Source organism: Cervus elaphus, chromosome 31, assembly GCF_910594005.1.
Source record: "Cervus elaphus chromosome 31, mCerEla1.1, whole genome shotgun sequence".
Taxonomy (NCBI): Eukaryota; Metazoa; Chordata; class Mammalia; order Artiodactyla; family Cervidae; genus Cervus; species Cervus elaphus.
Window position 1 is genome coordinate 54,348,769 of NC_057845.1, and position 25,821 is coordinate 54,374,589.

Below are 25,821 nucleotides of genomic sequence, written 5' to 3' on the forward strand. Positions count from 1 at the left end.
TACCAAAACTTGACACAGAGACATGCAGTAGAAAATGCTGATGGAAAAAATGCTGTCAACAGACTTGCTTCACGAAGGGTTGGCACAAACCTTCAATGCGTAAAAAACACAGTGTCTGGGAAGCGTGATAAAATGAGGTATGCCTGTATACTGCTAAAGAAATAGGAGGTAGATTCTTAGCCTTAAAAATCTTATGGCAAAGCTATTAATAAGAAAATTTGGAAAGAATGTATACTTTAGGAGCCAAAAGAAGAAAAACCCCCAATCAGCATAAAAAAGAGAAGACGGAAAGGTGAGCCAAGAGGCAGGCACACGCAGTGACCCAGGAAGCTCGGACAGAGAGGCTTTCTGAGAAGCAGCATTTGCCACAGGGAGTTCTGAGAAAGTGAGTCCTCCATGAAGATAGCGGTTCTTGCTGGTGAAAGAGACCTCCACTGTACAGCACTAATAAGGAATTAATGAGTAAAACTGAACCAGTACAATTTCCTAAACAAGGATTTATGTTCATCTCTTCTCTTTCCTTCATTTTGCATTATAAAGCAATCCAAACTATGCAGAATACAATTTGAAGCTAATGCCCAGCTCTTAAACTTAGGTTTAATGTATGGTATTTCTTTTCTCTTGTTTTCTAACAAAGGGACATTTAGTACAGTATCGTAAATCAGACCAGTCCTCTCTCAAATGTGAACATTTAGAGAACAAAGAGGCCGAAGGCATTTTGGTTCCAGATTACTAGAAACAGTTCTTTCATTCTCTGTTCATCTTTATGTGATTTCCTTCAATTATGTGCCACATTTCTTTTTTTTCATCAAAAGGATGCCGGCTTATGGTAACTCCCCATATGCATCATATTCTCAACGTGTTGTTTGATGCCATCTGTTTAACACAATAGAAAAGAAATAGGAGTCCTATCACATCATCTGATTTCCCTCCAAAAAAATAGATCGCACGATTCAACTGGGCAAAGTCGTGGGTGCTAAATCCTTCAACTAGTTTCAGATGTGAAACACATTTTTACCCTGATGTGGATGTTACATATTCCTCTACATCATTGCCCTCCCTTTCTCCTGGTAAATGGTCTGGCTTTTAGCAAATCCAGACCACTTGACAAGCCCTAGAAAATATATTTTATAAGCATAGGAATCAGCACAATCTTGTGGAGAGCTCTGGGTTTCCTTGCCATCACCCAGCCAACCCACTTCCTTGAAAGAGTCATATAACTTCTCATTTTGAAAATAGGTATACTGCTAGGGATTGAATGATGGCCTCCCCCACCAACACCACCACACAAACTTTGTATGATGAAATCCTACCTCACAATATCTCCTAATGTGACCTTGTTTGGTAATAGGATCTTAAAATGCAATCAAGTTAAAATGAGATTATTAGGGTGGACCCAAGCTGATGCCACTGATGCCCTTATAGAATGAGGAAATTTTTTTTTAAACTTTTTATTTTGTACTCAAGTATAGCCTGTTAACAATGTTGTGATAGTTTCTAGTGGACTGCAAAGGGACTCAGCCATATATATGTATATATATATTTATCTGGGAAATTTAGACACAGGCCCACATACAGAGAAAACACCATGTGAACATAAATATGGCTGTCTGCAAGCCAAGGAGAGAATGATGGGATAAATCCTTCCCTCTCAGCCTGAGAAAGGAGCCAACTTTGTCAACTCCTTAGTTTCAGACTTTTACCTCCAGAACAGTGAGCCAATACATTTCTGTTTTTTTAAACCACCCAGTCTGTGGGAGCCCTAGCCAACTAATACAGGTAATTATAAATCCACCTCACCAGGCTTTAGTGTTAAAGATTTCAGAAAATACATCAAGAGTCCAATTCAGCTTCAGGGCTGACGTTTCCTTTCCTGGAACACTATACTTGACCAGCTTCAGTGAAATTAGGAGATAATTCATGGTCTCATGTGAAATGTGCTTGAGCTTTAATTATGCTGTCCATGGCCTAAGAGTATCTTGTACAGAGCATCTCTACTTACTGCCCAGGACTCAAGACAGGCCAGTTTGTCCTAAGAGACCCAAGGATCCATTCTGAATCCTTAAAGAAAACATGACAATTTTATAGATGAACCTGTGCAAAAACTGGAACTGAGGAATCTATGGAGATTATGCTTTTTCCTAGGTTTTCTTCTGCCAGCAGATCCATTCTCTTTTCCCTATAATTTTCTTTTGCTCACAGAGTCCCGTAGTGACTCACTTTATGTTGTGTGATGCCCATTAGGCCACTCATGCATCCTCCCTTTGGCTACTGTTCTGATAATGGTTCTCAGACTTTAGTGGCATCAGAATCACTTAAAACTCAGATCAAAAGTGAAAAAGTGAAAGTGTGTGTCGCTCAGTTGTGTTACACTCTTCAGGACCCAAATGGACTGTAGCCCACCAGGCTCCTCTGTCCATGGGAATCTCCAGGCAAGAATACTGCAGTGGGTTGCCACGCCCTCCTCCAGGGGATCTTCCCAACTCAGGGACCAAACCCTGTGTCTCCTCCTGAGCCACCAGGGAAGCCTAAACAGTATAGTATTTGAACATTAAACAAGGATTATCTGTGTGCCTTTTCAAATTGATGATCTGTTTTTCTACACATACTGAATCTTGGTTTTCCCCTTGGGCCAAGCATAGAGCTGTAACACATAATAGATGCTTGTAAGTATCTGATCAATGAATGAATGAATGAATGAATATCATCCTTTACATTTGTGTAGGTATTTAGAATCCTTTCATTGCTATTATCTTTATCATCATTGTAATGTATGGAATTTGCTCTGAAGTCAAGCTTTCATAATTCAAGCTGACATTCTTGTGGCCCAGTAACAGTGATAATCACAAGTTAATAAAAGTCTAATTGCTAAAAAATTTCTAAAATATAACTTATTTCTGAAGAACTATAAAGGGAATCTACTGATCATGGTGATCATATCTTTCAAACTTCCTTATCTCTCTCCAGCTGTTCTACTCAGACCAAAAGCTCTCACACTGCCAAGAATACTTTCTCGGAGCTCCAGCCCACATGACTTTCATTATTTTCTGTCAATCCCTTTTTCCTCCAAACTTTGTACCAGATTCCTAATCAAGGGCCCTCCTAAGGCAAGGTTGCCAGAAGAGCTTGAAATACTGATGTTTGGCCCCAGTACTGAACTTAATTTGGAGGTTTATCAAGACTCCCCAATAACAATGGCCTCCTCCCAAGAGCTCATTCTTCTAAGAGGCTTTGCTTCTAATTTTGAAGTATTTTTATCAAGTCACAATTGAGACTATCTTTTCTGGATATTCACTAAAAGATCAAGCTTATATGATGGTTTTGTTGTTTTTTCGTCACTCGTGTCTGACTCTTTGCAACCCCAAGGACTGTAGCCCACCAGGCTCCTCTGTCCATGGGATTCTCCATGCAAGAATACTGAAGTGGGTTGTCATTTCCTTCTCCAGGGGATCTTTCCAACCAAAGGATTGAACCTGTGTCTCCTGCTTTGGCAGGCGGATTCTTTACCTCTGAGTCACCAGGGAAGCCTATTATATGATGGTAGAAATGGTCATTAATTTTCCAAACATGATTTGATTTAAAAGCAAGAATTTTCTTCAACTTCTGTTATGCAGATGCATTCTTTTCTCCCCACATTCTCAACTCTCAAATTCTTAAGCACAGAAGTTTTTTGTTTGTTTTTTTTTTTTTAATTTAGAAAACATCAAGAGAACTTTGCAAGCTTTTCTTCAGGTCAGTTCAGTTCAGTTGCTCAGTCATGTCCGACTCTTTGAGACCCCATGAACTGCAGCACACCAGGCCTCCCTGTCCATCGCCAACTCCCGGAGTTTAGCCAAACTCATGTCCATCGAGTCAGTGATGCCATCCAGCCATCTCATCCTTTGTCGTCCCCTTCTCCTCCTGCCCTCAATCTTTCCCAGCATCAGGGTCTTTTCCAATGAGTCAGCTTTTCACATCAGGTGGCCAAAGTATTGGAGTTTCAGCTTCAGCATCAGTCCTTCCAATGAACACCCAGGACTGATCTCCTTTAGGATGGACTGGTTGGATCTCCTTGCAGTCCAAGGGACTCTCAAGAGCCTTCTCCAGCACCACAGTTCTAAAGCATCAATTCTTCGGTGCTAAGCTTTCTTTATAGTCCAACTCTCACATCCATACATGACTACTGGAAAAACCACAGCCTTGACTAGACAGACCTTTGTTGACAAAGTAATGTCTCTGCTTTTTAATATGCTGTCTAGGTTGGTCATAACTTTTCTTCCAAGGAGTAAGTGTCTTTTTATTTCATGGTTGCAATCACCATCTGCAGTGATTTTGGAGCCCCCAAAAAATAAAGTCAGCCACTGTTTCTACTGTTTCCCCATCTATTTGCCATGAAGTGATGGGACCAGATGCCATGATCTTAGTTTTCTGAATGTTGAGTTTTAAGCCAACTTTTTCACTCTCCTCTTTCACTTTCCTCAAGAGGCTCTTTAGTTCTTCTTCACTTTCTGCCATAAGGGTGGTGTCATCTGCATATCTGAGGTTATTGATATTTCTCCTGGCAATCTTGATTCCAGCTTGTGCTTCTCCCAGCCCAGCATTTCTCATGATGTACTCTGCATATAAGTTAAATAAGCAGGGTGACAATAAACAGCCTTGACATACTCCTTTTCCTATTTGGAACCAGTCTGCTGTTCCATGTCCAGCTCTAACTGGTGCTTCCTGACCTGCATATTGGTTTCTCAAGAGGCAGGTCAGGTGCTCTGGTATTCCCATCCCTTTCAGAATTTTCCACAGTTTGTCATGATCCACACAGTCAAAGGCTTTGGCATAGTCAATAAAGCAGAAATAGATGTTTCTGGAACTCTCTTGCTTTTCAATAATCCAACAATTTCATCTCTGGTTCCTCTGCCTATTCTAAAACCAGCTTGAACATCTGGAAGTTCACAGTTCATGTATTGCTGAAGCCTGGCTTTTCTTAAGTGGTTCAAATACTCCCTTTAGTGCAGAAGAAGCACATCTTCTGTATTTTAAGTCTGTGGTGGCAGCTGTAGACAGAGATAGCATTGCCTCTAGCACCAATGTTCCCTGGTGGCTCAGGCAGTAAAGCGTCTGCCTGCAATGCGGGAGACCCAGGTTTGAGCCCCGGGATCGAGGGAGAAGGAAATGGCAACCCACTCCAGTACTCTTGCCTAAAAAATTCCATGGATGGAGGAGACTGGTGGGCTACAGTCCATGGGGTCACAAAGAGTCAGACATGACTGAGCGACTTCACTTTTCTAGCACCAAACTACTCAAAGGGCTATGGTGTAACCTGCTTATTTTGAATTTATTAAACAAGGAGAGAATGATTTAGTTCTATCTGTCTCAGGCAAAAACTCTTTTTACTCACAAAGCCAAGAAGGAGATATGGTGAGAGGATTTGAAGGAGAGAGACAAATTATAAAGCTAAAAGTCACTATTAGCATCTCAATGACAATAATAATAGAATGCAGAGATAGACCATGACTGTCTTCGCAGTTGTAGCAGATGTCCAGATTTCTACTGAAACTGTCCTTAGGTAAATATGGAACCTCCTTTCCCAAGTTAAGCGGTCAACCTCAGAAAGGATGTTAAGTCCCTGGCAACTGTGTCAGAGCTTGAGCTAGTCTCATAGCTCTTGTCCCCAGTCACAAAATGTAAAGTGAGAGAAGGGACACAGAGAGACGCTCAAGTCCACATGAGCCTCTAGAAGTGGTGATCACTCTCTGAGCTCAAGAACTCAATTTCAAGCTTTTATAGTCAATTGATATTGTTAAGTTTTTGTTCTTATTATTCCTCAGTCTAAAATGCTCTCCACCCTCCTATTCATCGTAGCAAATTCTTGCTTATCTTCAGTTTAAATATCATTTATGTCAGACAGCGCTTCCCTAATGATCACTGCTCTCCTTTAAATTAGGTGAACTCCTGCCAGAGCCTCTGGAACATCAAGTATTGATCCCAACAAAGTATTTATGACACATCTGTTCCTGCTTAGGGATTGTCTGTCTTTCTGATGGTAAAGTTCATGAGGGCAACAACTCTACTTTCCACGCCTTTTTAAACAAGGACTTGGTACATTTGAAGTGATATATAGAGCTTTGTTTTTATTCTCAGCCTATTCAGAGAGCAGAGAAATTGTGAAATATTTACATCCATAATGTCCTTTTTCCGGGCTATCTATTTATATGTACTGTGCTGTGCTTAGCTGTGTTCGGCTCTTTGCAACCCCGCGGACGCAGGCTCCTCTGTCCGGGGACTCTCCAGGCAGGAATGCTGGAGTGAGCTGCCGTGCCCTCCTCCAGGGGATCGTCCCGACCCGGGGACTGAACTCGGGCCTCCTGCACGGCAGGAGGATTCTTCTCCATCTGAGCCACAGGGACACCCTAGAATACTGCAGTGGGTAGCCTATCCCTTCTCCAGGGGAACTTCCCAATCCAGGAATCAAACCGGAGTCTCTTGCATTAAAGGTGGCTTCTTTACCAGCTGAGGTACGAGGGAAGTCCCTATTTATATACATTTACATATTACTGCATAGCTTGAATTAACCTTTACATACTAAATTTATGTCACATCTACTTTTGTCTTACTTCCAGCTTTGTTTTTCTTCTTAGTTCCCTTCTGCTTTGCCCTCCTCTGTCCCCAGAGGCTATTCCAGGACAGCACTTTCTAAAATTCCAAAGCTCTTTGTATTTCAGAATTTGGGAGTTCTTGTTTTACATGTTTATTTCTAGAACACTGTGCTTGCGGAGTTCTGAGGTCTGTGGCTTCAGCATCAAGGTCATGGGAAAATCCTTGTGTTCTGGAGATTCCTGGAGCCCTCCAATGCGGAGGTGCAAATCCCCTGCTGGGTAATAGTAGAAAAGCCAAATGGTGATCACCATTGTTTAGAATATGTCTCCCTGAAATAGATCATCTCAACAGGAAATTACATCTTAAGTGTCCACTTTGCTTCAGAATTTACTTCTACTTTTCCTAGTAGTGACAACTTATTTAAAAGGAAAGAATAGAATGAGCATTGTTAGGAAGGAACTGAAGCAGAGCAAGATTCGGAGATAAGACAAAACATTTCCTTCAAATATGCTGAAGTCTTCTGGTCCAAATTATTCAGAACAAACCTGTAGACCAATCAGTGAACTCCCAGGAAAAGAAAATGTTTAAGAGAAACATGCATAACTATGAATGTACTTGTACTCCAGAGATAGAAAAGTGACCCCTGATTTAGAGACCAATAAGCTGGCTGTCTATCTTTAGCAAGATTCTAGAATTGAACATTATATTGCCAATTTATGTGCAGTTCCGTCAGAATATCTTGCCTTTGTCCCAAAGGAGTTGGTTAAAATCAAGTTTTGTCAGACAGAAAAGCCAGGGGAATGCCAAAAAGGATTCAATTTTTATTTCAGTAAAGATTTAACGAAGTTTGTTGTCATATCATTAAGAACCAGAATGTAAACTGATTACATGATTACATGGAAACACAATGGAGTTGATTTAGAGCTGATTGAACAAATCTATTAAAGGGGGTTATTTAGCAGATCCACATCCTTTGGAAAGAGTAGCCTCTCAGGCATGTCAGGCACAGGATTCACTCTGCCTGGAATGCTGATGATGATTTAGTTGACATTTTTTAAAACCACTGAAAGCACCAAGTTGGGAGGGAAAATACGTTGGTTAATAAAATCAAGATCAAGATTGAGAAATATTTTAACTGGTGATAAATTTAATTACCAGCATTTCACAAACTTATGATTAAGGACACATGTCTGAACAGGAATTTTTAATAATAAGTATTCTATAGGTTGATTTAGAAAAATCAAGAAGTACAAACAAGCAAATAGAAGGAAAAAATTGTCAATATGATAGTCATCAGAACTGTCTGAAAACTGCAGCTCTTTCAAGCTCACTGTAAGATTACACTTCCTTACTCCCTGTGAAGTGAGACACTGTTCAGTTGCTCAGTCATGTCCAACTTTTCGCAACCCCATACAGTGCAGCACGCCAGGCTCCCCTGTCCTCCTCCATCTCACGGAGTCGGCTCAGAATCATGGCCATCGAGTCGCTGATGCCATCCAACCATCTCATCCTCTGCCACCTCCTTCTCCTTTCCCATCATCAGGGTCTTTTCCAATGAGTCGGCTCTTCACATCAGGTGGCCAAACTATTGGAGCTTTAGCTTCAACATCAGTTCTTCCAATGACTATTCAGAGTTGATTTTCTTGAGGGTTGACTGCTTTGATCTCCTTGCTCTAAGAGACTCTCAAGAGTCTTCTCCAGCACCCCAATTCAAAAGCAATAATTCTTCGGTGCTCAGCCTTCTTTATGGTCCAATGCTCATATCCATATGTGACTACTGGAAAAACCATAGCTTTGACTAGACATACCTTTGTCAGCAAAGTGATGTCTCTGCTTTTTAATACCCTGTCTAGGTTCGTCATAGCTTTCCTTCCAAGGAGCAAGAGTCTTTTAAATTCACCCTGTCCGCAGTGATTTTGGAGCCCAAGAAAATTAAAGCTGTCACCATTTCCACTTTTTCCCCATCTATTTGCCATGAAGTGATGGGACTGGGTGCCATGATCTTTGTTTTCTTAATGTTGAGTTTCAAGCCAGCTTATTCACTCTCCTCTTCAAGTGAACGTAAGACATGGCCTTATGATATTCTTTCAACAAAATAACAAAAGTCTCATGCAGTGTTCAAGCGGTCCCATCCTTTATTCCTGCCTCAGTGACAATGGAAACCCTGGAGCCTCTGTCCGGCTGTGTCTGAGTGAATGTGGTGCTCAAGCCCCCTCTTGTAGCCTGAGTTTGTGCGTAGCAGAGCAAGAACTCATCTTTTGTTGTTGAGATCTGGGTGTTGTATTAAGTCACTGTGGTTTGGGATTATTTGTTACTGCTACATAACCTACTTATCGTAATCTATTTTACTGATAAAACTAGTATTTCTGAACACAAGAAGAGACGTGTTTGTGATATGCTAATTCCCAGTACAATTTAAGTACATATGTATCACACACGGGCTCCCCAGGTAGCTCAGTGGTAAAGAATCCTCCTGCTAAGCAGGAGACACAGGTTCAATCCCTGGATCAGGAAAATCCCCTGGAGAAGGAAATGGCAGCTCACGCCAGTGCTCTTGCCTGAAGAATCCCACGGACAGAGGAGCCTGGCGGGCTACAGCCCGTGGTTTCACGAAGAGTCGGACGCGACTGAGCGACTAAACGACAACAACAGCAACCACACACACAAGTTATAAAAATGTCACCACCCTACTTTGTCATACAGGTTAACTTCGTTATATTGTGAAGTAAATATATTTCTACAACGTCAGTTTTATAGCTTCGGGCATTGAACTCATTACTCAACCAAATTCCTATTGTTAGAACTTTATTTTTCCTATTATATGATAATTAATCCTATAATAACACTCTTTATCATATCTTTAATATTTTCCTTAAGATAAATTTGAGAGGTATCATAGGAAGAATGGTTGTTGCTTTATTGGGCTTTTATTATCATTTTTAAATTATAATTTTGCCAGCACCTTTGGTAGCTATTTTGTTTGAACATTTCATGACATGTTTGTGGGCTGTTTTATTTCTTTGCTTGTTATTCAATTATTCATGGCCTTTTTCATTTATTTTAGTTGATTCACAAGCTGTGGTTTGATACTGTCTGTTAACCCCTTTCATACATTTTGCAAACATATTTCTAAATTTTCTATTCTTTAATATTAACTAAGATTTTTTTTCCATATTGAAGTTATTAAGTTTTGTTAACAAAATGTAGCAATCTTTTTTCTATAAGACTTAGGTCTTTGGAAGTCAAATTTAAGATATCTTCTTAAATCTCCAAATAAAATATAATGTTTTCCTTTAGTGCTTTTATTACTTTTACATGTACATTTTTAATCCATCTGGAATTTACTAGGGAATATTAAATATAATAGGAATCTTTTCTTCCCCACTCAAAAAAAAAAAACCTAGAATTTTTAACTGACCTAAAACACAAAAGGAAGCAAGTAGTGAGACAGACAAAAAAATTAATACAATTTTAAACTTCCTTAACAAAAATCTAGGACATACAATAAAGGAAGCAAATTCTTCTACTGCATTCCCTATCCATTAGACCACACCTGAAATATTTAGCTTGGGGTTTTACATCTAAATTGGGATATTGGCAAATTGGAAAAGAGTCAGAGAAGGACAACCAGAACGATTGTGGTTGGGGAAACTCTGTCTCTAGGAGAATAATTCAAGGGGTGTTTTGTTGGAGATTAATGTTGATAATGAAAATTATATTCAGATTTAGGAATAACTGCCAAGAAGAAGTTCTAGATTCATTCTGCATAGTTCTAGATGTCAGTAGTTATTGCATTCAAATGTAGAGCAATTATTTCACTTAAACAAAAGACTGTTGTGTCCATTAGATCAGTTCAAAAATGAGGTATTGACATTCCCACCACTGAAGGATGTCAGACGATGACTAAATGTCCTTCTGTCAGGGGGTTTGTAGAGGAGATCCTTTCCTGGGTGGAGGGGTGTGTGTGTGTGTGTTAGTCACTCAGTCATATCTCACTCCTTGTGAGCTCAAAGTAGACTTCCAGGTTTCTCTGTCCATGGAATTCTCCCGGCAAAAATACCGAAGTGGGCTGCCATTCCCTTCTCTAGGGGTTGGGATGTTGGACCAAAATCTCTAAGGCCCCTTCCAAAATCTAAGATTTTATGGATAATATTCAAGACTATGTTTGGCCTGAAGAAAATGGCCTAATAAATAACTCTTATTCCTTTCAGAAATTTAGGTCTGAGTTATGAAAATGATGTAAACTGAGAGGATAAGACAAAGCATCAGTTGAGGAGCAGGAGCATTAACTTTGGGCATTTGTGTACTAGCCCAGGCCTTACTACCCAGTAGAGCCTTAGGCAAATCATTTATCTTGCCTGGGCTGCCATTTGTAATTCTAAAATGAGAGCAGTGAATGAAGATAGCATTGCTAGGTCATCTAAGGATCCCGTCTAAGATGCTATAATTCTATGTTTAATAAATAGGTGGAATAAACTACATATCCAGGTTTCCAAATGGAAACCCAGATGTCTGTTCTAATAAAACCTGCCCATTTCAGTGGCTTATCTGAATGAGGGCCTCTACAAACAGATCTAGAGGTTAAATTCAAGGTTGATGCATTCATCATTAATCAAAAATTTTAAGAATCTGTTGTGTACCAGGCATTATGCTAGTTACCAGAGATTCAAAGAGGGTTAAAATGAAGTCTGTGCTCTCAAAGACCTCACATTTAGCTGTGATGATAGCCTGGTAGACTAACAATTATAATACAATGTGATAATTATGCTGAGTGTCTTTAATTACTCAAAGGTTCAAAGATGTGCATCTCCTGTGTAAGTCTCTAAACAGTAGGTCTAGATGGTGTCTGAATCCTCTTCCAGCTCTACTTCGTGCACATGCTTCTGACTGAGAAGAAAGCCTGCCTTCCATACCCACTCCACCAGGGGCTCAAGTCAGAGAGTCAAACACAACTGCTTGTTTAAGATTAAAGATGCCTCTGGAGTTTCAACCAGGCAAACCACAGTCTCCATAGATCCCTCCTGACAATGACCTTCTGGGACATTTTCCATAGCGCTGGCTCATAAGCCTTCATAGCTCCATATAAATAAAACCCAGAGGGACACCCTTCTGTGCCTTACTACATGGGTGCGAAGTTGCTTCAGTCATGTCCGACTCTTTGTGATCCTATGGACTGCAGCCCGCCAGGCTCCTCTCCATGGGATTCTCTAAACAGGAATGCTGGAGTGAGTTGCCGTACCCTCCTCCAGGTGATCTTCCCAACCCAAGGATTGAACCCACATCTGTTATGTTTCCTGCATTGGCAGGTTCTTACCACCAGCACCACCTGGGAAGCCCTTGTGCTTTAATAACCTACTCAGTGAAGGCACATTTGGTTTTAAGGGAGGGTCTAATCATACCCCTGTGATTGCATTGGCAAAGGGTACTGATTCGAGTGATGGTTGGGGAGTGACTTGTCTAATATCTGAAGTTGGCCTTTGCAGGGAAACGTATATGATCTGCCTCTTAGAGCCTGTAAACTACTAGAAAAGGATTCTGATGCTGTATTTTGTATAGCACTAAGCCCTCAGATTCCCACATTATGAAACTGGGTTTTGTTTCAATCAAGAACAGAGCAAAAGAAAATACATTAGGTGACCAAAGAGAACATTTCAATAGGACCCTGACACATGTGATTGCTTCTGCCACTACTACCTTTCAAATAAAATACATCCTCAGGTACGCAGCAGCCCAGGGAGAAAAACGTGTCTTAGAATAGTGGTCTCAGAATCACCTGCAGACCTTGTTATAGCATGGAGTGCTGATCCACAACCCTGAGTCCTTGATTAAGAAGGGTCTGAAGTGGTTCCTAAGAATGTGTATTTCTACGAATTCTCAAGTGATGCTGCTCCTGATGGTGGTATAGGAACCACTGCCTTAGAAGATAGCTGACATTTGAAAGATGCTTTTGCATCTCAAAAAACTTCCTAAGCCAACCCAAGGTTCTCTGTCCATGAAGGGTGTCCCTAGAGAAATCTCTCAGAAATAGAATAAAGAAAAGAACGGAAATAAACACCATTAAGAGTTTTCCTGGAGCTAGAAGAAAAGATATGAATAGGTCAATGACCTTTGATGTATGGTGTAAATGGATAACATCTACAATAGGTGAAACCAATATCTGCTGTGAATCAGCATGTAGAAGATAAAGAAACAACCCATCAAGATATCACACTTCAGACTAAGGCTGTTTCTCAGCAATATCCTAGCTTTCCTGTTTTCTTGGTGTGTATGATGTCTTCTAGAGTTGAGTTTCTGGGCCTTTACATACTCCAGGTACAACCTGAGAAGCTAAGAAATGTTTTTATTGAAGTATATTTGATGTATGTAATCTTACATAAGTTGCAGGTATACAGTACAGTGATTCACAATTTTTAAAGGTTATACTCCATAAGCAAAGTCAATTTATGGGCTTCCCTTGTGGCTCAGCTGGTAAAGAATCTGCCTGCAAAGTGGGAGACCTGGGTTCAATCCCTGGGTTGGGAAGATCCCCTGGAGAAGGGAAAGGCTACCCACTCCAGTATTCTGGCCTGGAAAATTCCATGGACTGTATAGTCCTTGGGGTTGCAAAGAGCCAGACACAACTGAGAGGCTTTCACTTTATAATTTACAGCTATTATAAAATATTGGTTATATTTCTCCTGTTGTACAATATATCCTTGAGGTGGTGATTTAGTTGCTAAGAAGTTTCCGACTCCTCATGACTCCATTGACTGTAGCCTGCCAGATTCCTCTGTCCATGGGATTCTCTGGTCAAGAATACTGGAGTGGGTTGCCATTTCCTTCTCCAGGGGATCGCCCCAACCCGGGGATCAAACCCAGGTCTCCTGCATTGCAGACAGATTCTTTACCACCTGAACTATGAGGGAAGCCCATATATCCTTGTAGCTTACTTTATACCTAACTGCTTGTACCTGTTAATCTCCTACCCCTCACTTACCCCTTCTACTGCCCTCTCTCCTCACTGGTAACTACTAGTTTGTTCTCTGTATCTGTGAGTCTGTTTCTTTCTTATTATATTCACTATTTTGTTGCCTTTTTTAGATTCCACATATATGTGATATAATACAGTATTTGTCTTTCTCTATCTGATTTATTTCACTTAGAATAAAAGCCCTCCAAATCCATCCATGCAAATGGCAAATTTTCATTCCTTTTTGTGGCCAAGTAGTATTCCACTGTCTGTGTGTGTATCACATCTTCTTTATCCATTCATCAGTTGATGGACACTTAGATCGCTCTCATATTTTAAGTAATTCTTATCCTCATGACTTCAAGTTACTCTAGTTGGATGTGTTCTCTATTTAAACAACTCGATAACTCAGCACTATAGGTGTCTGTTGTATTCTCTATAGCATGCTATGCTATCACAATGTCTTTAGAGAACAGTCAAAATTAAATGGTCCCTATAAACGAGAGATTCTTCTTTATCTTCGGACACTGTTCTGCACTGGGATACCAAGGCTGGAAGTAAGGACCTCCGCATGGTGTCATCCATAGACTCTCCCTGGTGTCATGGTGTACGACTGTGACCAGGCACGTGCCACAGATTAAAGCGTTTGGGGCTGAAACTACAGTGCTCAATTTGCTTTTCTCCATTTCCAGAGACATGGCTGGTGGCCTGTGCTGATTCTGGACTTTCACTCCCCTGTTCTCTGGGGCCCTGCTTCTGGTCCTGCCAATTCTCTTCTGGCCCACTTCATCTCAGAGAAGACACAGACACCCGTGGGAGAAAGGGGAGACATTCCACAGATACAGCCAAGAAGAAAGCGCCACCCCAGGGTAGGGCCGCTGGCAGCCCACTCAGGCAATTTTGGGGTGGATCCAACCCTGCTGCATATTTCTCCAAAATAAGACATCCAGTTAAAGATACACCAAATTCTTATTTTTCTAGAATCTTTAAATAAACAGACTTTGTAGGCCCCCAAAATAAACCTTTGTGAATAAAACAGTAAATTTTTCAGAAAGTATATTATAAATAGTTGGCTAGGAATTCTCTAATCTGGAAAATACAGGAAATGGAAATGAAAGGAAAATGGGCCAAGACTCCTGGTCACAAATAGGCTTCTCACTTAAACCATAATGATCACCTCATGCATTCTTTTTAAAAATAATAATAATAATTATTATTATTCTTTGGCTGTGCCAGGTCTTATTTGCGACACACAGAATCTTTGATCTTCATTGCCACTTGTGGGATCTAGTTCCCTGACCAGAGATCAAACCAGGGCCCCTTGCATTCAGAGTCTAAAGCCTTCACCACAGGACCACCAGGGAAGTCCCACCTCATGCATTTTGACCCAAGCAGATCACTGGTTTCCAGGAAGATAGTTGTTCAGATATCTTAGCCTCAAATGTGGTTAAAGAACAAGCGAAAGGACCTCGGGTAATGAAACTAGCAGGCAGAGAGAACCACAGTGCAGTTTATCCTTTTACTATCATTTCAAGACAGTGATTTGGATAGATGCTATTTTGTGTCTTGTAAAAGCCATGGGGGTAAATATGCATGACTCCCCTCCTCTGTCAGAAAACCAAGACCGACAAGACAGACTCAGCCAAGTCAGAAGGAGACCTGGAATCTGTGGGTGTCAGTCCTGCTATTTAATGTCAAGGCCTTCATCCTTTAAAGGTTAAAAAGAAAAGGCCGGGAAGAGAAAATATCTGTCACTATTATTTTCAATGACATTACTTTGATTTCCCTAAGTGAAAATGCGCCTCTAAAACATTTACTTGACTCTTCTCTTGCTTGCTTCTCCACTCTAGCTACCTATTATTTTTTTCTCTCTGAAAAAAAGACTGAGGTAAGGTATTTAATTAATAGTAAAATTGGCTTGCATAAACCTACCACATAGGGATGATCTAAAGTAAAGATTAGAAGGGTAACCTCTGAGAAAGCACCCAGCAGACATAACTCCTCCTTCGCTTGCTGGCAGGGGAATATCGCACGCCCATGGACGGACAGGCGTCATTATGAGAGCTGCGCTGTTCTTCCCCCAGTGAAGCTAAATTGGTGAGAAAGGAACACAAAGGTTTATACATCAAATCTGTCTGTGACTCTTTTGTAGACTAAATTTATTCTACCCAATCATTGTTGCAGGTTTTAGAACAAAGCCTCGGATAAAACCACGATCCTCACAAGCAAAGAGGGCTCTCTAAACAACAAATTATACCCACAGTTCAAGGTTCTATCAGATTCCTGGCATCAGATTAGGTGTTCCTTTGAAGAAAAGATTGCTGTCATCAATAGAACTCCTTATTAACCCCCTTTCTTAGAAGGTGTAATAATATACTTTCTATGGGAACTAAGTAGTCATTTGGTCAACCAACTATTAAAGAAACACCATTTATATCTGGTTACACAATTAGCATGTATTTTCCTGTCTGGATGATTTTAAAGGCTATTAAGAACAAAATAGTTTTGCTCTGAGTATACATAAGTACATTTTCCATAAAATGAGAAAGAACAAAATGCTCTGCCATATAGACACTGGAAGCCACGTCCTGCAGTGAATGAGAATACAATTTTGGGTTCAGATGGTCCTGAGTTCAGATTTCTTGATTAGGCTGTGGACTTGGGAAAGTTATTGAACCTTTTTGAGATACAGTTTTCTCATTTGGAAATGATAATAGCATACCTTGTAGGGTTCTTAACAATTGCACGTCAAGTCAAAGTGTAAGTTGCTCAGTCGTGTCCTACTCTTTGCAACCCTATGGACTGTAGCCCGCCAGGCTTCTCAGACCATGTAATTCTCCAGACAAGAATACTGGAGTGGGTTGCCATTCTCTTCTCCAGGGGATATTCCTGACCCAGGGATTGAGCCCTGATCTCCCACAGTGCAGGCAGATTCTTTACTGCCTGAACCACAAGGGAAGCCCTAAAATTGCATGAGATAATGTGTATCATGTACTTATTATGCATACAGTGTCTGACCCTATAGGAAATGCACCAGTGAACAGTGGTTAATATATTGGTTATGATTACTAGTTGTGCCAAGATTGGCCTAGCTCTGTCACAGAGGCTATGCCTGGAGTGTTTTTGTTTGTCCTTTATCTTTAGCCAACTGAACAGCTCCAACTGCAACAGAAAGATGGAGCCCCCGAAAGACCCAGGGAACAATGACTTCTTTGATGATTACCCCTGCCTTACTGTGAAATCCAGAATCTGGTCAGTCTATCCAGGGTCTCTCCAGCCAAACCACCTCAGAACTTGGGACTGGAGTTCCATCACTAGGAGAGTTGCGTTGGAGTCTCCACGAGCTTAAGGAGCTTAATGGGGTCAGGAGGGTGTTGTGGGCAGTAGGAGTTAAACCTTCCTGGGCCATACTATTGCCTCAGAGGTGTTTCAGCTTAGTCAGACACCAGAAGGTGGAAACCTAGACTCCTAGTATTTATTCCTACCCAGAAATAGGCCATACCTGAGTTTTCATAATTCTGAAGGCTTTGTAGCATAGCTCTGAGTATTCAGCCTCCCTCATCAGAAATAGAGACAACTCTCCATTTGGCGACTGGCCAAGGGAGAAACTCCTGCTATTGTAGAAAATGAGATTCACTTTATTGCCCTTTGACTCCAGATAGGCTCCGAAAGCCACCTTTCCAAACAGACTTATTCAGTCTCCTCAGGTAACTGTCTCTCCTCTGACAAAGACCCACACTTTCAAAGTCCTTGAAAAGTTAAGTATTTACCTCTCCAAAGTCTCTAATCCACATAGTTAGTAGTCTTTTTACATCTTCTTCACAGCACTTAAGGTGTTAGGATTCTCTCAGTAAGTTGCTGAGTGACTGTAATCAAGGAGTCAGACTATGACAATAAACTAATTCAAGTTTGTGGCCACCTAAGCAGTCGTATCTTGTCCAAGAGAGATAAGTTTCCATGGATGCAGGAGAAACTTTGGTGAGGTCAGCGTGGTGGATCCTTTACCGACTGAGCTACCATGGAAAACCATAGAGAAACACACTTAAAGGTTAAATGTTTCCGAGGAATCCATGAATGCTGATGCTGTAAAATGCATCTCCTGATCTCTTTATATACACAGTTAATCTCAAATTACTGCTTAATAAGACATTTTATGAATGTACCACAGTACCAGGCCTGAATTGTCAATATTTGAATAGTCTCCAGATTTTCAGTATTACAAAAATCCTTTGATGAATGACATAGTAGATAAATATTTGTTCTTAGTAACCTCTCCTTACAATAAGTTCCTCTGTTCAGTTCAGTTCATTTCAGTCGTTCAGTCGTGTCCGATTCTTTGCGACCCCACGGACTGCAGCATGACAGGCTTCCCTGTCTATCACCAACTCCTGTAGCTTGCTCAAACTCCTGTCCATCAAGTCAGTGATTCCATCCAACCATCTGATCCTCTGTCGTCCCCTTCTCCTCTGCCTTTGATCTTTCCCAGCATCAGGGTCTTCCAAGGAGTCAGTTTTTCGCATCAGGTAGCCAAAGCATTGGAGTTTCAGCTTCAGCATCAGTCCTTCCAATGACTATTCAGGACTGATTTCCTTTAGGATGTACTGGTTGGATCTCCTCACAGTCCAAGGGACTCTCAAGAGTCTTCTCCAACACAACAGTTCAAAAGCATCAATTCTTCAGTGCTCAGCTTTCTTTATAGCCCAATTCTCTCATCCATACATGATTACTGGAAAAACCATAGCTTTGACTGGATGGACCTTTGTTGGCAAAGTAATGTCTCTGCTTTTTAATATGCTGTCTAGGTTGGAGAAGGAAATGGCAACCCACTCCAGTACTCTTGCCTGGAGAATTCCGTGGGCTACGATCCACTGGGTCACAAAGAGTCGGACACAACCTCACTTTCACTTTCAGGTTGGTCATAGCTTCTCTTCCAAGGAGCAGTAAGCTCCTAGATGTTGCAATTGCTGAGTGAAAGGCTCTGCACAGGATTTTGATCACATGACGAAACCTGCTCTGAACAATCTGTACAGGACTCCTATGCAGCAGATGTAACATGTGTCTCCTGGGAGTGGACTTTCCAAGTCTTGGATAAAGGACCGTATGGCTCAGTTTTCCCAGGCAGTCTCAGTTAATTCCAGCTGACCTACGGACTCACCCTTTTAGCGCCCCTTTTTATCCTCAAAAGTGTCTTGGTTTGGGCAATGTATAGTCAGTCATCCTAGTCATAGGATAGATGAAGACTTTCCTTTATGAGATAATGTAAAACTGTTCCCGAAATTGTTGCACCAACTCAAATTCCCCTAATAATCTATAAGTGATGCTCTGGATCCACATCCTCTCTGACACCTGGTACTGTCAGTCAGACTTTTTCATGCTTATCAAGCAAATGGTCGTAGAACACTGTTTTATTAAAATCATGATTTACATTTCCTGGGGCTCCCCGTTGGCTCAGATGGTAAAGAGTCCGCCTGCAATGCAGGAGACCTGGGTTCCATCCCTGGGTCGGGGCTATTCCCTATAAAAGGGGATGGCTGCTCCAGTATTCTTGCCTGGAGAATTCTGTGAACAGAGGAACTTGATGGGCTACAACTCATGGAACTGCAAAGAGCCAACCATGCTTGAGCGACTAGCAGTTCATCACCTTCACTTTATTTCCTGATCTCCGTTGATGTTAAATATTATTTCATATTTCTGTTAGCTATATATTTATTTTATCTTCTTTGAAATGCCTGTTTGTACCTTTTGACTATATTTTGTTGGAATGTTTGGGCTGAGCCAACAAAAATTGGACACAGCCCAGATGCCTATCAAAAGGAGGGGACATGGCTTCCCTGTGACTCAGGGGCAAAGAATCCGTCTGCCAGTGCAGGATGCACAGGTTTGATCCCTGATCCAGGAAGATTGCACAGGCCCTGCAGCAGCTGAGCCCATGTGCCACAGCTGCTGAGTCCATGCTCCTGCGAGTCACAACTATCGTGCCCCCGAGAAACGCTCCTCAACAAGGGAAGCCCTGCATTCAGCAGCGAGAGAGTGGCTCCTGCTCGCCGCAACTAGAGAAAAGCCTGAGCAGCAACGAAGACCCAGCACAGACGAAAACAAATGGGCAAAATCATCTTTTTAAAAAAGGAGAGGGTATGAATCAGCTGTGCTGAATACAATGTGATACAATTCATCAGCCAACAGGAGTTCATCAAACTATCATATGACATGATCCATATCTTAGCAATATACTATTAAATTAAAAATAATTTTGCAAAGATTAAATATACACATTTACATATGTACATATACACACATACACCAGAATTAAAATTTCAGAAATACAAATGCTACCAAAAATATCTATGTAAAAGAGAAAGCATTTATATGATGATGAATATGAGATCCAGGTTACCTCAGAGAGGAAGGAAGCAGAGGATAAAATCCAGGGACCTTACGGTTATGGACCAGTTACCATCCAGATCTGATCATTTGTTTGGAGTGGTACATTCTAAGGATTTATCACAAATAAATAAGCAAATAAATAAACAAATAAGACCATGTATATATAATGAGTCAATGTTATGATTAATTTATTTACAGTGAGGAGAGTGGAAAAAATGCACATTTTAAGATTATGCAGAGGTATCACCAGATCTGCCCTCAAGAAAGATTAGACAATTTATATTCCCACAAAATGCATGAGTACCTATTTCACTGTATCCTGAATTATTCTGTAAAGCTGAAGTGACTGGACTAGATTCACCTAGGCCATGCTGTATGGAATGAAGCGGGAACCTCTGTCCCTGATCCACTAATGGTGAGGCATCTTGTCCACCAGTGTCATCTTTGCTGAAAGCCAGCCTGTTTGCTGAAATCCTACCTAAGTGGTGCCCGGAGCTGGGATGGGGAGCAGGGCCTAATCCCACTGGGCTAAGGGGTAGAACCATATGGAATGCCTCTATTACCACTGGGTTTAGTGGCTCCCAGATGTGAAAAGAACCACCTGCTCCCCAGCTGTTTCCTTGCTTACGCCAGCCACAGCCCATTTCCAGTAATATTTTCTCAAGATGTATTTGCCAATACTACTCTAAAACCTGCCTGCTGTCCACCACTATCATCATTAACAGTAACAACTAATGTCTGGTTTTTGTTTAAGATGCCCAGAGTATCAGGTCCATGAATAAGAATAGACATACTTGTGTTTATTTATTTTACACAAGAGATAAATATGCTTAGGCCTCTACCCTCCAGTCATGAGAAATTGCATCTCAGAAGTGTTTAAGTGCCCCTTTCCCTTCCAAAGATGGTAGGAGAATAGAAATGGCTTAAAAGGAGATGGAAATCTGACTAGACAATTTAGTTCATTGCCAAAGAGCACATGGTCCAAGCCTGGGTCCATTTGCATGCAGCTGTAATCTTTATTTACTCTGTGGAAAGTTGGAGCTGGGGCCCTATTGTTGAGACTTTTCACACTGGCCTCCACAATGGCCTCCATCAAAGATCTGTCCATCTCCGGTGAGCCCCAAGAAAGCAGAACTTGGCCCCCACTGTATCTATTTGAAATAAACTATGCATTTAATAAAATCACTCACCTCCTTACATCTTCAAGTCTTGGGAGATCCCAGTCTTTTTTCTACTCACACTCCTCCTCCAAGCCTTGGAGCTTCTCTCCCTTTGGGGTAATCCTTCAGGGTGCCTCAGTTTACCTAGCTGTCCTAAGGAAAATCCTGTTTTCCTAAGGAGAAATGGAAAAAAATAGCTTTCCATCTTTCCAGAGTCTTCTAGAATAGTAAAGTCAAAATGAACTGATATGTTAAAAAAAAAAAAAAAAAACCCAAAGGTGTTATGACATTGTCCTGGCGATTCTACCCTCAAAGTATGTCAGAAATGTACCCACTTCTCTCCAGCTCTCTTTACCGTCACCTAACTCAAGCCACCATTCATATGTGCTTTATTATAACAAATATAAACACAGCTCCCTTGTTTTCTTCAGACTTGATTCTCCACAGACCAGCCAGAGGGAGATTTTAAAAATACAAATCAGATTATACTACAGCCTTAATTAGTAAGATATAAAACAGTAATAATAGTGATGTATTCAAATTAAAAGTCCTAATCAAGGACAGGGAAGACTAGGTGACTCAGTGGTAAAAAAAAAAAAAACCCAAAAAACCTGCGTTCGGAAGATCCCATGGAGAAGGAATGAAACCCACTGCAGTCTTCTTGCTGGGAAGCCCCCCAGACGGAGGCGCCTGGTGGGCTACAGTCTATGGGACAAAGAGTCGGACAGGACCTAGTGACCGCACAACAACAACGACCAGGACAAGGCCTGCAAGCCTTCCAGCCTCAGTCCCTGTGGCGTTTCTCCAGGTGCGGGACACAGTTTTGTTTGGTTCTTTGTTTTTAAAGCCTCCCAAGCTCTTCACTACGTCAGGCTTAGTCTATCCCTCTGCCTGAAATCTTTTCCTGTGTACCTTCTGCTTCTGCCTCAGGTCTTAGCTAAATGCTACTTCCTCAGAGATGTCTTTTATTGATTTCAAAATCAGTATAAGTATGACCCTGTTTTCATTTCTCCTTATACTCTTTATTGTCCTTCTTGGTACATGCATAATTCCTCATTATCTACATATTGGTACCGACCACATATCACTAGTGCCTAACATAGTAGACACACGAGAAATTAATTAATGAAAGAGAAGGATATAGAACACTGAGTGGCTCAGGTTCTACTTAGGGAGACACACGCGCGTGCACACACACACACACACGCACAGTATTTGTGGCTTATTGAAGAGACCCTCCCTCTCCTAATTCTCGGCTCAGAAACTGGCTGACAGCAGGCTCAACCCAAGCATTGCTGCAACCTTTCTGTTTCACATTACTGTTAACTAGCAGACTTGAAAGCACTTCAGTCCATGTGCAGGATTACATGAGACAGTCAGTCATGAGACAAAGGAAAAAATGCCTTAGCTTTGACTCTTTGCGACCCATGGACTGTACTCACCAGGCTCGTCCATGGAATACTCCAGGCAAGAATACTAGAGTGGGTTGCCATTTCCTCCTCCAGGGGATCTTCCTGAACCAGGGACCAAACCCTGGTCTCCTGCAATGCAGACAGATTCTTTACTGTCTGGGCCACCAAGGAAGCCCGTGTTTACTAGTCGGTGCCTTTTGTCATCCTTCCTATAAGTGACTTATTTTCTTTCTTTTTTTAATGTTTTGGAAAACACTATAAATTTGGCAAATATATTTATAAGCTGAAATAATAGGCAGATATGTAGAAATAAATATGTATTTAATTTCAAGCAGAAACTGAGAAATATTCACCCTTGCATTTAATCAACTTTAAGAAGAATCAGTCTCTTGGGGAACATCCTACAATCTTTCCCCTTTCACCAAGGCTTCACTTCCAGCCCCCATTCTTCACAACGATGAAGCAGACAGTTTCAGCTGCTCTTGAATAGTATACAGACTGATTGTTTCAAAAAAAATTTTTTTTTGAAAGTTAGGAATTACTCTAAAAAAAGAAAGTCATACCAACTGGGAAATGTTCCTAAAAATAGTTTCAAGACAAGAATAGTCAAGTATGTTTGTAATTGTCTCTAAGTCATTATAAATATTATATTACAAAGTTGGTAACTGAATTGGATTTTCCTTCATATCAAATCAGAGAGACGTCAAGCTAGCTCACTGCTGGGAATTTAGTCTGTGGATGTATTCCTATGTGAAGATATTTACTTTGCTTCTATGCTGTTGTTTAGTTGCTAAGTCGTGTCTGACTCTTTTGTGACCCCCTGGACTATAGCCCACCAGGCCCTTCTGTCCATGAGATTTTCCAGGCGAGAATACTGGAGTGGGCTGCCATTTCCTTCTCCAAGGGATCTTCCTGCCCCAGGGATCCAACCCTCATCTCCTACACTGGCAGGCAGATTCTTGGCCACTGAGCCACCTGGGAAGCCCTTGCTTTTATGTAATTCTCCCAAGCTGAAAACAACAGAAGTTTTCATCAGAAGGCATTGTTTTAATCAACTGTGTTCTAACTATGAAGTGGAACACTATACACTCCTAAAAAACAATAAAGGAAATTCACAAGTATCAACATTGGGCCAACTCCAGGAGATAGTGAGGGCCAGGGAGACCTGGGGTGCTACAGCCCATGGGGTCACAAAGAGTCGGACATGACTTCCCAACTGAACAATAACAACACCAAGTACCAATATGAGAGAAGGGCTAAGAAATATTATTAATAAAAAAGCAAAAGATGAACTGTGTATACATAGAGTCCTATTTGTACAGAAACAAGATTGTATAATACACTGGAAGGATACTCAAGAAACTCTCATTGGGGAATATTTTTGGGAAATAAGAGTGTGGCTTGGGGTAAAAAGAACTTTTTAGTTTTATACCCTTTAAATCTTTTGATTACCTTTTAATCATGAATTAGTATTATTTTGTTATTAGATTCTTATTATACATATATCAGTTTAAAGATACAGTGTTTTAGATTGAAGTTACTTGGGAAAATGTCTTGCCTTAGTTTCTCATTGTATATATCTTTAATTTCTGTATGCCAGTGACTGTTGTGGGCTATGCATTTGCCTTAGTGTACCCCATCTCTAATAACATTACGTACTAGCAAGTCTGAATTTTCACTTCTGCGACTGAATTCTTCAATCTTGCTTATTTTAAGAAGCATTTCCCAGTTTCTTTATAGAAATCTATAAAAGTAGTGGTTTTATACTTGCTTCTAAATTTAAGTTCAAAGTCAAAAATTGTATAGGATTCGTGGTCTTTCAGATAATCATTCATTTAACCTACATTTATGGGCATAGCTTTGCATATGTACCATTTTGTAAGTTACAAGTTGATTAAGACAAAGTACCTGATTTTAAAGAGCAAGAAATGCAGTGGGAGAGACAGAAGCTGGCTTAAATCTAAAAAATCTTTTCCAAACACTCTTAATGCAAAGGGGGCATGGGGCACAGAAGAAAAGTTACTAAATTACATTGGACTAAGGGAGATTTCCAGAAAAACATAACAATTAAGATAAATCTCTAAAAAAAAAAAACAAAAAAATAGTTGGCAAAACACCACTACCTTCACTAGAACATTTTACATAACTTGGCATTAGAGAATTTTAGACATAGAGATGACCTTAAAAGAATATGAAGTCTAGTCCTCCTATTTTAAAACTAAACATTTTTTAAAACAATGGCTGGAGGTTCCGATTAAGTGGGCAGTACAGAGTAGACCCTTAACAAATGTTCCTTCCTTCCAGGACCGGGTACATAATTTACAAGTCATCTTGTTCAAAATGACTAAGAATTCAAGACAGCTACAACAAAGCGTTAAGTCAACACAGGCCGCTCTGAGTACGAGACTTTGTACAACTACCACACGGTTCCCAGGCCAGTAATGTGCGCCTCCCTCCCTCTTCTTACCTAAGTTCCTAGAAGGCCCTAGAGGCAGAATGTAAATAGGAACCCAGGTCTCCTCAGACCCTGTTTCATGCCGTGCTCTTCAGATTTAGAACAAAACCCAACTCAACTGGAAATGTCAATATCCTGTAAAGAGGATAATGCTTTTTTAATTTGTCCTGTGCACAATTGTACAATTGTGTTAGGAAACGTATCAAATCACATTGTGCTGGTTACTCAAATAGCTAAACAACCCAGGCCTTTAGGCAATGGAGTGGGTCATGAATCCTGCCTTTCACTTTTTCATTTTTGCATATTATTAAAAAAAAGATGAATTTATAATGCTGTTTTTCAAAACAAAAGGATTACAATAAGAAAAAGTCCTACAGAATACAGAAAAGCATGCTTCTAGAAGCAATGCTTCTAACAAGGCTAACTCAGCTCTTCTTTTACCTATGAAGACAAACACTTCTCAAAATTAAAACACTCATAAATAACCCATTAACCTCAATGACTTGCCAATATAAATGAATAAATGTGTGCCTTCATTTATTCATGTAATAGACATGAATAAACACGAATCGATGTGCTGAGAGCCTGGGACAAAGCTGGTTCACAGTAGGTGTTCACTCAGAGTGAGTGATGATGGATGAATGAGTGACTAAATAAAGAACCACAACCGGATGCTATCAGGCCATAAAAAGGAATGAAGTGCATGCTACAACTTGGATGAAACTACAAATCATTATGCAATTTAAAAGAAGCCAGACACAAAAGACCACATATTGTATGATTCCATTTATATAAAATGTCAAGAATAGGCAATCTACAGAACCAGAAAGTAGATTCATGGTTGCTGGGGGCTGGGAGAAGGGAGAAATGGGGAGTGATTGCTTATGCGTA

At 40.7% G+C, this 25,821-nt stretch overlaps 1 protein-coding gene and 1 long non-coding RNA gene across 11 annotated transcripts in view; one reads left to right on the forward strand and one right to left on the reverse strand.

The window, feature by feature from the left end:
• Window positions 1–25,821, forward strand: part of PHLDB2 (pleckstrin homology like domain family B member 2) — a 236,338-nt gene that overhangs the window by 39,512 nt on the left and 171,005 nt on the right. The window lies entirely within an intron of this gene.
• The window catches only part of LOC122687546, a 34,825-nt gene that overhangs the window by 4,064 nt on the left and 4,940 nt on the right, over window positions 1–25,821 (reverse strand). The window contains exon 2 of the long non-coding RNA XR_006339167.1: window positions 21,094–21,236. This is a non-coding gene — a long non-coding RNA (uncharacterized LOC122687546). The remainder of the gene's footprint in view (window positions 1–21,093; window positions 21,237–25,821) is intronic.